Source organism: Antechinus flavipes, chromosome 1 (genome assembly GCF_016432865.1).
Source record: "Antechinus flavipes isolate AdamAnt ecotype Samford, QLD, Australia chromosome 1, AdamAnt_v2, whole genome shotgun sequence".
NCBI lineage: Eukaryota > Metazoa > Chordata > Mammalia > Dasyuromorphia > Dasyuridae > Antechinus > Antechinus flavipes.
This window is the reverse complement of record NC_067398.1, coordinates 7391935-7404709: the sequence shown is the minus strand read 5'-3', so window position 1 is coordinate 7404709 and position 12775 is coordinate 7391935. Positions and strand designations below refer to the sequence as shown.

The window sequence follows — 12775 nt, the reverse complement described above, 5'->3', positions numbered from 1 at the left end:
CTGATGTTCTGATGGGGAATAGAAGGATGGGGAGCGGCACTCGGTTCTGATGTTCTGATGGGGAATAGAAGGATGGAGAGCGGCACTCGGTTCTGATGTTCTGATGGGGAATAGAAGGATGGAGAGCGGCACTCGGTTCTGATGTTCTGATGGGGAATAGAAGGATGGGGAGCGGCACTCGGTTCTGAGGTTCTGATGGGGAATAGAAGGACGGGGAGCGGCGCTTGGTTCTGATGTTCTGATGGGGAATAGAAGGATGGGGAGCGGCCTCGGTTCTGATGTTCTGATGGGGAATAGAAGGATGGGGAGCGGCACTCGGTTCTGATGTTCTGATGGGGAATAGAAGGACGGAGAGCGGCGCTTGGTTCTGATGTTCTGATGGGGAATAGAAGGATGGGGAGCGGCCTCGGTTCTGATGTTCTGATGGGGAATAGAAGGATGGGGAACGGCACTCGGTTCTGATGTTCTGATGGGGAATAGAAGGACGGAGAGCGGCGCTTGGTTCTGATGTTCTGATGGGGAATAGAAGGATGGGGAGCGGCCTCGGTTCTGAGGTTCTGATGGGGAATAGAAGGATGGAGAGTGGCGCTCGGTTCTGATGTTCTGATGGGGAATAGGACGGAGAGCGGCACTTGGTTCTCAGATGTTGGAGTGCAAGCACTGCTTGGTCTGGGATCGAGATTTGGCAACCCTGCTGACATGTTTTTCATCTGACAACCAGCCTCATTAGGTTCACAGACGCTCATCACCAAGGGTTTGGACACTAGGTGATGATTTTTTTTTGCCATAACAGTTTATTAACTAAGTAAAATATGAAAGTCTTGAAGGCAGAAGTGGGGCTGGCTCCACTATCTTTGAAGTTCAAGATCATGTTGTCTTCTAGAAGGTACATGAGGACATCCTCTCCTCTCGCCCATCCATTTTCCAAAGGCGGCCACTGAGACCTAGAGACTCACCTGCACTCACACAGGTGGGAATGGCGGAGCCAGGATGGGACCCCCATTTTCCCGGCTCTGAATCCACCGATCTCTCCAGTGCTCTTGCCACCAAAACCATGGAGTCAAACTGTGAAAACTCCTGATTTGTTAAAAAATTGTGATGCCAGATAAAATCTTACTGAACTAGAAGAAGCTGTAGGAGATTGAATTAGAGATGATTGTGGTCCTGGGGACTGGCCCCTCGAACAAAAGGGACTTTGGACAGGTTACAGATTACAGATTGGAAGTCTTTAGAAGGATCTTCCTGCCTTCCCCTTCCTGTGTGTGTGAATATGTGTGTGTGTGTGTGTGTGAGTGTGTGTGAGCATATCTGTTTATGAGTGTATTTCTCTACGTGTGTAAGTATATTTATGAGTCTCTGCATGTCTGTTTGTCTCTATGCGGTGTAAGTGTCTGCACATGTGTGTTTGTTCTAAATATACACAGTAACAAAGAGAGAAGGAAACATTTCAGGATGGAAGCCGGCCCCTCGTTTCCTAGTAGACCCCCTGGGAGAACATCAGTCTCAGGAATTTGGCACCTCCATCCCCGTTTATTGGCTAGCGAGGGTCACGGACAGCGCTCATCACCGACCTCACCTGTTGAGTAAGAGAATAGTCCCCGAGCGTGGAGGAGGGAGCTGATGGGAGACGGGCTCCGAGCACGGGCTGCTCATGTCTCACCGTCACCGTGTCTGGGAGACCGGCCGCGTGCCTCGGAGCCGGGAGCTCGGTCTGTGCCAGGACAAGGCCAGCCGCAGGCAGACGCCATTCTGACGGGTTCCCTGACTAGCGGGAAGCCACGCTGGCAAAGCCGCCCAGGCCCGTCCGTCTGCTGTGACGCGGACCTCCCGGTGGAAGCCGAGTAGGAAGCGTCTCAGCAGAATCAGACACTTGCCCTCTGCCACTTGTTCTCTTGAACCCTCCTCCCCCTCCGACTCCCATCAGCAGGGAGTGATTTCAGATTTTAGCTTTTGTAACCGAACTGTTCCCTGAGAAGCCATAGCAAGAAGGGAAGGTCAAGTACAGAGCCGTCCGGTTCCGCCAGCAGCCACCGAGCGGCTGCCTTGGGCCAGGCACTGGGTGCATTCTGGGAAAGCAGAGGCAGAATTAAAAAGCCCCTGCTCTCGAGGAGGTCACAGCCTTCGGTGGGAATGCTGCGCAGACACAAAGAAGGGACTCAAAAGGATGGAAATTCGGGAGAGTCATTTTCTGGGCAACAGGCAAGGGAGGGAGCGCTGACAGTCGGGGGAACGTAGAAAAGCTCATGTCGGAGGGAGAGCTTGGGCTGGGCCTTGGAGGAAGAAGTGAGGAGAAAGAGCATCCCAGGCGTGGGGGACGATCGGGGAAAGGCAGAGAGGTGGGAATTGGGCCATCCCGCGGGGGAGATCTACGGCTGAGAAATGGAGCATGGAAGGGGGGCGGTGGGGACTCAATCAAGAGGAGCAGGTTTCTGAAGAGGGATGGACGCCGAAAAGAGTAGCTTGGATTTTCTCCTAGAGTTAAAAAGGAACCGTGGGAGCTTCTTGATCAGAGACGGGCCTTTGGGAGACCAGAGCCCAAGAACGGTTCTTGTGGCAGCCGGGAGAGCAGTGCATTGGGGAGGGAAGCAAGGAGACCTCGGGACCAGACTAGAGGTGAGGGCCCTCATTAGAATGGGCGCCGTGCAGGCAGACCCAGCGTGAGGGTCATGGAGGCCACAAGGATGGAGCTTAGTAATGGAGTCTTGATGTTGCCCTGTTGGATTTCACTCATGAATCGCTGCAGACTCCCACATCTGGGAGGGACCTCGTGACCATCTAATTCCTCCAAAGAAACAAGCCTGCACTCGCCGACCTTATGAGTGATGGCCTAATTGCCACTTAAGCCCCTCAATGAGCCCCCCGGTCTGTCCCCCGGCAGTCCATTCTGCTTGGGTCAGCTTTTTTATTCGTCAGAAGCTTTTTCTCAAAAACAAATGATGTTGCTCTCTCTGTAACTGCCCCTTTCCACTTTTCAGGTGAGGAAACTGAGACCAGGGGTTACATAATCTGCCCTAGAAAGAACTGAACCTAGCGCCGCATCTGTCATCGGACCGGGGCAGAGCCCCCATCCACCCTGGCTGTTATCCGGGCCTCTCAATGCAGCCCGTTGCCATAACCCACTGTTGACTCCCGTTGAGCCCACGCCCACCCTCCTGGTCTTTGTCAGATGGACTATTCTGACCCCCCCCCCCATTTGAACTTTTTAGTTTATGTTTCGTTGATCTGCCAAAATGATTGTAAAATTGTTGACCATTTCCGAAGGAAAGCTGACACCCCCAGCCCCACCCCATTCCTAATGAGGATGTTTCTCCTCCCAGTGAGCTCATTAAACATCTGCATTGGCACAGCTGACTTTAAAAGAGATCAAGGAAAAAAGGTGGATGGTGAACATCTGGGGAGCGCTCGTGCTCTCTCTGTCTCTGTCTCTGCCTCTCTCTGCTCCTTTTTTTTCTCTCTCTGTCTCTGTCTCTGTCTCTCTCTGCTCCTTTTTTTTCTCTCTCTGTCTCTGTCTCTGTCTCTCTCTGCTCCTTTTTTTTCTCTCTCTGTCTCTATCTCAGTTTCTGTATTTCTCTGGTTTTTCTCTTTGTGTCTCTCTGTCTCTCTCTCTCTGTCTCTCTAACTGTCTGTCTCTTTCTGTGTCTTTCTCCCCCCCCCTCCGTCTCTGTGTCTCTCACTCTCCCTCTCTCTCTCTCTCTCTCTCTCTTCTCTCTCTCTCTCTCTCTCTCTCTCTCTCTCTCTCTCTCTCTCTCTCTCCATCTCTTTCCTGTCTCTCTCTCTCTGTCTCTCTAACTGTCTGTCTCTTTCTGTGTCTTTCTCCCCCTCCCCCTCTGTCTCTGTGTCTCTCACTCTCCTTCTCTCTCTCTCTCTCTCTCTCTCTCTTTCTCTCTCTCTCTCCATCTCTTTCTCTCTCTCTCTCTCCATCTCTTTCTCTGTCTCTGTCTTTTTCTCTGTCTCTCTCTCTCCCCCCTTCCTCTCCCCACCCTCTTCTTCCAGGGTCTAAGCAGCCAAGGCACTTTGTGACTCACTCTAATGATAATTTCATCCCTCCAAAGGTGGAGGAAGCAACGGTGGGGCGGGGGGAGGCTGCAATTCTGGACACAGCTCTGGCCAAGGAGCTCACTCCCGATGGAGACTTGGGGCTCAAATTTCCTCACTTGATGGGGGCAGCTTCGTGAATTTGGGACAGAGGAGGAGCAGGGACAGAGCAGGGCCCCATCTGGCCCGGGCCCCAGGTAGGGGAGCAGACTGAAAGGGTCAGGGAGAGGAGAGGTACAAACCAGGGGCTTCAGAGTGCGAGCCAGGCTTGGCCTGGACGGGAGCAAACTCCTCCCTGACTGTCTGGGTGAATTTGAACAAATCGCTCTCTCTGTGCCTCAGTTTTCTCATCTGTAAGGCAGAGTGTGTCTCCGTTCTCTCTAAGGCAGCCCCTTCCATGTTGGGAATCTGTCGTGGAAAGGAACTTGGAGATCATCCAGACCTCACCCCCAGCGGCATGGCCGCTATTTTATAGGTGAGAAGGCTGATCCCAACGGAGGCACAATCATGCCCCCAATGTTCCCCAAGTAGTGAGGAGCAGAGCCAAGATCTGAAACCAGAGCCAGTGACTTGAAATCTTCCCTCCTTATTCCTGCACAAAAGTCTTCCTCTTCCGGGCCAGACTGCCAGGGGATAACAATATGGTTTATGCTCCTGAGAATTCTTATGCAAGAGTTCTGTGTGTGTGAGTGTGATTGTGTGTGTGTGTGTGTGAGTGTGAGTATGTGTATGATTGTGTGTGTGTGAGAGTGTGTGTGTGATTGTGTGTGTGTGAGAGTGTGTGTGATTGTGTGTGTGAGTGTGAGTGAATATGTGTGTGTGTGAGTGTGAGTGTGTGTGTGAGAGTGTGTGTGATTGTGTGTGTGTGTGAGTGTGTGTGTGGGTGTGAGTGTGTGTGAGTGAATATGTGTGTGTGTGAGTGTGAGTGTGTGTGTGAGTGAGTGTGTGTGAGTGAGTGTGTGTGAGTGTGAGTGATTGTATGTGTGAGTGTGTGAGAGAGTGTGTGTGATTGTGTGTGTGTATGGGTGATTGTGTGTGTGTGAGTGTGAGTGTGTGTGAGTGAATGTGTGTGTGTGTGAGTGTGTGTGTGGGTGTGAGTGAATATGTGTGTGTGTGTGAGTGAGTGAGTGTGGGTGTGTGAGTGTGAGTGTGTGTGAGTGAGTGTGTGTGAGTGTGAGTGATTGTGTGTGAGTGTGAGTGTGTGTGTGAGAGTGTGTGTGATTGTGTGTGTGTGTATGGGTGATTGTGTGTGTGTGAGTGTGTGTGTGTGAGTGTGTGTGAGTGAATGTGTGTGTGTGGGTGTGACTGTGTGTGTGTGTGAGTGAATATGTGTGTGTGTGTGAGTGTGTGAGTGAATATGTGTGTGTGTGTGAGTGTGTGTGAGTGAATGTGTGTGTGTGTGTGACTGTGTGTGGGTGTGAGTGTGTGTGTGTGAGAGTGTGTGTGATTGTGTGTGTGTATGGGTGATTGTGTGTGTGTGAGTGTGTGTGAGTGAATGTGTGTGTGGGTGTGAGTGTGTGTGAGTGAATATGTGTGTGAGTGTGAGTGTGTGTATGAGTGAGTATGTGTGTGTGAGTGAGTGAGTGTGTGTGAGTGTGAGTGTGTGTGTGAGTGAGTGAGTGTGTATGAGTGTGTGTGTGTGTGAGTGATTGTGAGTGTGAGTGTGTGTGTGTATGGATGATTGTGTGTGTGTGAGTGTGTGTGTGTGTGTGAGTGTGTGTGAATGAATGTGTGTGTGTGTGTGTGTGTGTGTGACTGTGTGTGTGGGTGTGAGTGTGTGTGAGTGAATATGTGTGTGTGTGTGTGTGTGTGTGTGTGTGTGTGAGTGTGTGTGATGAGCGATGACTCCCTTTGGCCACAGTCTGGCAAAGCTTAGGGACTCCTTTCTGAATAATGTTTTCACTACCCAGGGCTCTAAGGAAACCAGTCATATTGATTTCCAGTTATCTGAAGATCCAAGTCCCCAAAGCCTGGTCCCCAACCTCTTGGGCTCAGGGTCCCCCAGGGGGTGTACAGTTCCCAAGCCTCTTTTTGTATTCCTATTAGTTTAGTGCCTGCATGCAGTAAGTGCCTAATGAGTGCTCCTTGATTGAGAACACCAGTGAGGAGGGCTATCAAGTGCAGCGGGCTGGGGTTGGGGGACTTGGCCAAAGTGATGTGCCTGAGGGAGCAGGAACAGGAGCAGGAGCAGGAGCAGGAGCAGGAGCAGGAGCAGGAGCAGGGGCAGGAGCAGGAACAGGAGCGGGAACAGGAGCAGGAGCAGGAGCCGGAACAGGAGCAGGAGCAGGAGCAGGAGCAGGAGCAGGAGCGGGAACAGGGCTGGGTGGCGGGGTGGGCTCCTCCTGGCCCTGGCCCACCCAAGCACGTGCTGGGCCTTTCACCAGCTCCATCCCGAGGCTCCCGGTGCTTCCGTCAGGTCCATGAGAAAGTCTGGAGCCGACTGCCTGAGAACAGTGGGCACCTTTCTGCCCAGAGGGAGAATTGTCCCCGGGGGAGCTCAGGTCACCAGGGTAACTCCTGGAAGGGCAGTGACTGGTTCGTTTCTTCTAAACTAAGTCCAACAATTCGATTTTGTTGTAAGACCCTTGGACACATAGGGAACTCCCGGGGAGAAAATACCTGTCTTCCAGTCTGAGAGCTCCCGGGGGGGCCGGGGGTTCGCTGATCACTCCGAGGCAGGACACTGAGTCGTTATGGGTGAGACCCACCAGCCGGTCACTGTGGGCCGCGGCCTCTCTCAATGTGGTTGTTGTCCGGCCGTGTCTGGTCTTTGTGACCTCACTGGAGTTTCGTTTTCTGGGGAGAGATACTTGAGTGGTTTGCCATGTCCGTCTCCAGCTCATTTTACAGATGAGGAAACCGAGGCAGAGTTAACTGACTTGCCAGTCACACAGGTAGTAGACGTTTGAAACTGGATTTGAGCTCAGGCTGCCCCGACTTCAGGCCTGGCACTCCGGGCCCTGAGCCGCTTCCCTTCTGGGCTGAGCCCGAGAGCCTCCGCCTCCGGTACCTTGACTCAGAAGGAAAGCAAGCAGGCAGCGTTCCAGCCGTCTCACCTCCATAAATCGAGCTCCTCCTCCTTGGGTGAATGCTCCGTGATGCCCTATTTGTGCCCAGGCTGCAGAGCCGGATGTCTCGCACTCACACCCTCGGTGTCTGGCACACGTAGGTTCCTGATAAACGCTTGAGCTATAAAGTGGAACGGGGACGGGAGTCAGTGCCGGGGAGGATCTGTAGCACACGTCCGCGGGCAGGCTCCCGAGGAGCGCCGGGGATGCTGACGGATGCCACGCGGGCCAGGCGGGAGAGAGACCAGGGTTCGGGGGTGGCCCTGACCTCTGTTCTTTACAAGGGAAGCACTTCCTGGCACCAGGAGGGCCTTCCAAGTGCTTTTTCCCATGTACACGTGTCTGACAGCAAGTTACACAGGATGGGGGAGGCGGCGAGAGCCGGACGAGCTTCCGCGCCCGATGTTCCATCGCCACGGGAAGTGACGGGCCCTCAGACTGTGGCGAAGCCGGCCGAGACGCACGTGCGGACGCGCCGTGATTGACGCCGATGAAAGTCCTCAGAATGTTCCCTCGGCCCCTCCTCGCCGCCCTTATCAGCCGGGCTGCCTTTGATCTCCCCAACATTCCCGAGCATCCTCCCCACATGGAGAGCTTCTTTTCATGTCTCTGTTCCTGGAGGATCCCAACCCATCCTCGTGGGGCAGGATGCGGAGGATAATAAGAACCAGGTCAGAGCCGGCACGCCGCCCTCTTCCCGAAGAAGGAAGTTTCACCGGCATTCCCTGACGCCCCACATGCTGTCTCTGAGGGTCCGTGATGGGGGCGGCCTTGGAGTGGACAGTGGCTTCTTGGGAAACTCTTCTGATTTTCCTGGATTGTTTGAGGGATTGCCCAGGATCGTGCAGGTTTCTGGCTCTGAGCCCACAACGCCAACCATCGAGTTCCTATGAGTACCTAAATTCTGTGGGGGCCAAATTTCCTGGGATCATTTTGGGCCGTGGCCGCGGGACGTCGGCAAAGGGCTCTCCCTTCTCTCTGGTCCCACAGTTTTGCTCTGGAGAGAGGAGAGGAGATTTTTTAATGGGGATCCTCAATGTCGATACCATGGGAGAATCACCAGCTTAGTAACGAACCTCCTCATCTGTTGAAAATTATCGCCACGTCTCGCAAATAGGATCCTCAGCAATAATCTTACCATAAAAGGCGTGTAATTACTGCCTTAAAGGGTGTCGCTTTACCCAGTCACCAAGATGCTAAATATTAAGTATTTACCACGTGCTAGGCCCTGGGCAGACAAAGGAAAGTGTCGGGGAGCCGGGGAAAGGGGAACGGGAGCAAAGGGGAGGAGAGAGACCCATCCAAAGGGCACGGATCTGGGGAGACTGTCTAGCCCAACCTTTTCAGATGCGGAAACTGAGGCTCAAATTGGTGACACGACCTGCCCAGGCAAGAAGTGTCAGAGGCAGTATTTGAGCCCGGGATTTTTGATGCTCGAGCCAGTGCACTTTCCTCTGAGCCATTCCGACTCCCTGAAAAGGGAAGAACCTGAGTTCTTTGCTCAATTTGAGGGAAAGGATGAGAAAAGGGTAGAGAACAAGCAGCCTCCACTTCTCTGCCCAGTTTAGGGAAAGGAAGGAGCACTGGCAGAGGGCAGCGTGGGAGCGGCTTTTAGGGGTGTTTGTCATCAGACAGAAGTACAGGGAGCCGAGACACAGAAATGTCGCCTCCTGCTTCTGGTCGGACAAGGCCACGTGCCCTTTCCTGCATCCCCCCTATCAGTCTACCCCCACTGACGGTGCACCCTCCCATCGTGAGCTCCGCCGGGAGGGAGTCTTTTATAAAGCTGAGAGGGACCGACTTTGAAACTGTTGCTACATCCCCAGAAACCCCATCTGTGGGTCAAGGGGGCCCGACTCCATTGGGAAATGAAATCTTCCCCTCCCGGGCCCACTTGGAGACCATTGCTCTGCTGTTATCTGGGTCCGGGAAGGGCAGCTCTCCCACGCTCTCGTTGGTAGCCACAAGTTATCTGGGGACATTTTGAGAACTAGTCGCATTAAAGAAAGAGAGCTATAAAGTATCATCATTAACTCTGAAGTTAACGACAAACATTTCTTAAAAGACTGATTGGGGGCCAGATATTGGAGCTCTGAGATGAAAGGGGAAGAGCCCTTCTCCCCAAAGAGCTGACATTCTGTGAAGGGAGATTATGTTTTTATAGATCGGGAAACTGAGGCAGAGTTGCACATACGTACACAGCACACGCATGCACATGTATGATACAGAGCTATCTGTGCATGTACGGTTATATTGTGATGCACAGGGCAGCTCCGAATCAAAAACAACGTGTTCTTGGATGGGAGAGCGCCAGCAGCCCCAGAGTGCCCGGAGGGGAAAGGTTGGCGTCCCGACTGATGTCTTGTCTTTGACACCCGCCAGCCGTGGGATCCTTCAACTTCTCCGGCCTCAGTTTCTTCATCTGTAATATGGGGATAACCGATAGCATGCACCCCATGTGGGGCATTGTTGGAATGGTCAAGGGAGATGAGGTTGCTGAAATGCCATCGCACGGTGTCCGTGGCGTCACCATCCCAGATACCGGGATCGTTCAGCCTAAAATAAACAAATAAGTAAATAACGAAAGGAAAATGCGGTGGAAAGGCGCCTGGCTCTGACAGCAGAGACTTGGGGTTCCCGTTCCCTCCTTTGGCACTTAGCACCGTGTGACTCTGGCCGGGTCACCCTCCTGCCTTGGATTTCAGTTCCCTCTCTGGTCATCTGTAATTAGCACTGATGGCTTCCAGTTGGCTGGGCTGTCTGTCCCCCACGGCTGGAGCACTGTCCTGCTATTGTCCCTTCTTGTCTAAGTGAAATCCTTCCCTCCTTTGCTCGCTGACTAGGGGCACCTTGTGGATTCTTCAGTCCAAAGGTGTTTCACTCTCCAGATTTTCTGTAGGATTTTTTCCTGACCGTTCCCGTGCACTTACTACTTCTGTCTGGTATAACGATTTTCTTGTGTGAGGGCTCTCTCCTCTCTTTTTCTAGAGGAGTACTCACCACTAGAATGGTAATAAGCCTTTGAATAACCTAAAGTATGACCTTGAAACTTCCTGTGCCTCAGTGGTACGATCTGTAAAATGAGCGGGTCGGACTAGACGGGCTCTGAGGTTGCTTCCATCGCCAGTTTTCTGTGAGTGTCTCGGTCTGGTCTGTGCCCAAGGACGAAAGGAACAGGGATGGCTGCTCGGAGCTCGTTGCAATAGCCCAGGTGGGTGTTGATGAGGACGCCATCGGACAGGAGAGGGCTTTCGGTGGGAAGAGAGAAGACATGGAAGTGAGAGATTGCGGAGAGGGAAGGGACAGGATTTAATAACTGACTACAGGTAGGGAAGTGGGACGGTGAAGTCAGAGAACAGCGATGTTTTGACCATAGGTAATATAGTGAATGGGGGTGCCGGGATGGAAATGGGTGAATTCGGGTGTCTTTAGGAGAAAAGATAATAAATTCCTTGGGCTTAGGGGGAAATGCCCCAAGATACCCGGCCTCCGTGGGCTCCAGGGGCAAGCACGGAAGCAAGCGCAGGCTTGGCGATGGTATTAACCAGCACTAGTGGAGTCTGGGGCAACACGCGCCCTTGGTGACATGGCCATACTGCCCAGCTGGGGTTTGACCAGACATCCTCGGGGTTCTGGTGAGACCGGGACTGCCCTTGGCCAGCGACTCGGGATCCTCCCCGTGAATGCGCCCATTGGAATGGCGGCTTCTGCTGCCTCTTCCCTCTCTGAGGCGATGATTCTCTGACCGGTGATGGCGTCCCGTTGGCTTCCCATCAGGCCCACGCCCCTCCCCAGGTATTTGAACGGGAAGTGGAAATAACCCCTCTCACCTGGGTTCCCACGATGTAGCTGTTCTCTTTCCCCTCGGCTACAGTCGAAGTAAGATTAATAATGGGGCTTCCATGGGACAGAAGTGTTTGTTCTCCCAGGGGCAAGAAAAAGTGCCTCATGCCCCAGCCCGCTTCCCATTGGCCACGCGGCCTTATTGGTCTTGGCCAACTCCCCTCCCTCCCTCGCTTACATTGCTGACACACCTGCTGAAGGCGTGATTTATGAAGTCCTGGGCTCTTCTCTCGGAGTAGCCTCGGCTCCTTCCTCCCGCTCCCCTTCCCCCACCCATTTCCTTTGAGCCCAAATGACTTGTCCCCAGGCCCTCTCAGGTTTTGATTCTTGCAGCTGGCTCTTCCGATGATCAGAGAAGTGGGGAAAAAAGTATGGGGCTGTAAGACTTGCCCACTGGTCTCCAGTAGCAATGTGGGTCTCTAGACCGATTCCCTCCCTTCTGGCTAAGTTGGACGCCCGGTTTAGGTTAAAATCCCGCTTCCTCCCTGGGTGACCTTGGAGAGTTCCTGACTCCGAATTTCCAGATCTCTGAAATGGAGGAGCTCCGCTAGAGCGGCCCTTCCGAATACTGCTGCCCGGCTTTTAAGGTGGCCGCTGCCCACTTCCGGATGCCTTAGAGCATGGCCAGAGGGCGTGCGATAGCTGGGCAGGCCGTAGGCAGAGGGCACGCAGGTAAGGAGAGGGGCGGAGGTAACAACGGCCCCCTGCCGCTGACCCAGAGCAAGGCTTTCCTCCCAGAGGTCTCCGTGCTCCAGCTTCCTTCCCACCAGTGGGACCCTTGTGCCGGAGATGGCACCAGGTGATCTTGGGGAGGGGGCAGAAGTGGCAGAAGGGAGGGGGGCCATCTTCAGAGGAAGATGTCTCCATGGGAATAGGGACCACAGGGTCCTAGTTTTATGGTGAGATGGGATGTCGGAGACCAGGCAGCCCCGTCCCCTCGCTTTACAAAGGCTTCCTGGCTGTCTGAGAGTGGGTCCGAGGCCCCCAAGTCAGTGGGCATCGAGCCCTGTTTGGTTGGCGTCCCGGCACAAAACTGGCTGGCACAAAGCCGCCCTGGTGCCCCTCCCACGGGATTCTCCTCGGTCCGTTTTTCTCTTTGGCTGTTTCTCCTCCTGCTGACGCCGCCTGCTTTGCCGGGCTGCCTCTGTCTCCCTTAATGGATGCTAAATCCCATGAACAATCCTAATAGGTAATAATAATAACCACCGTGACATTGGCACCAGTCACTGATGCTTCGGGGTGCACCAGGCCGGAAGCGGCCTCCATCGGCCTCTCTTACAGAGGGGAGAGCTAAGGCTGAAGACTTGGCCCGGGCGGGGGGAGGCCAAGGGGGCAGAAGCGGCTTCCTGACGCCAGGCCCGAGCCCCTCTGCAAGGCCTGGCCAATGGCAGACGGATCATCTCCCTCCTCTAGGCCCCTCTGTGGCCAGCGCCACGCTCCTCCCTGGGTTTGGAAAGCTCTCGTGCTCCGGCTCCGGCCCACGTTTGGTTCCCCCTCACACGCGTGAAGTCGCAGTCAGAGGGACCAGCTTCCTGTTCCCCACCCCTGGCCGGTGGTCTCTCCCTGCTGCCTTTGCGCCGAGGCCCTCCCGTGCCTGGAAAGCCCTCCCTCCCTCCCCTGGGCGGAGGCCTGGGGTGTCTCCTTGTATTCCGTGTCTAGCGGTGCTCCTGACGCACAGTAGGTGCTCACGTGCTGGCTGTCACCCTGAATGAGAGTGCCTCGGGGGGGTCGGGAGCTAAACCTTGGGTGGAACCGGAGGAGCCCCGAGAGCCTGAGGTGAGGAGGGCAATCCCCCAGGCAGAAGCAGGGAGGTGAAACCCGGAACGTCG

At 54.2% G+C, this 12775-nt stretch overlaps 1 protein-coding gene across 2 annotated transcripts in view; it reads left to right on the top strand.

The window, feature by feature from the left end:
• The window catches only part of SUGCT (succinyl-CoA:glutarate-CoA transferase), a 558844-nt gene that overhangs the window by 130334 nt on the left and 415735 nt on the right, over positions 1-12775 (top strand). The window lies entirely within an intron of this gene.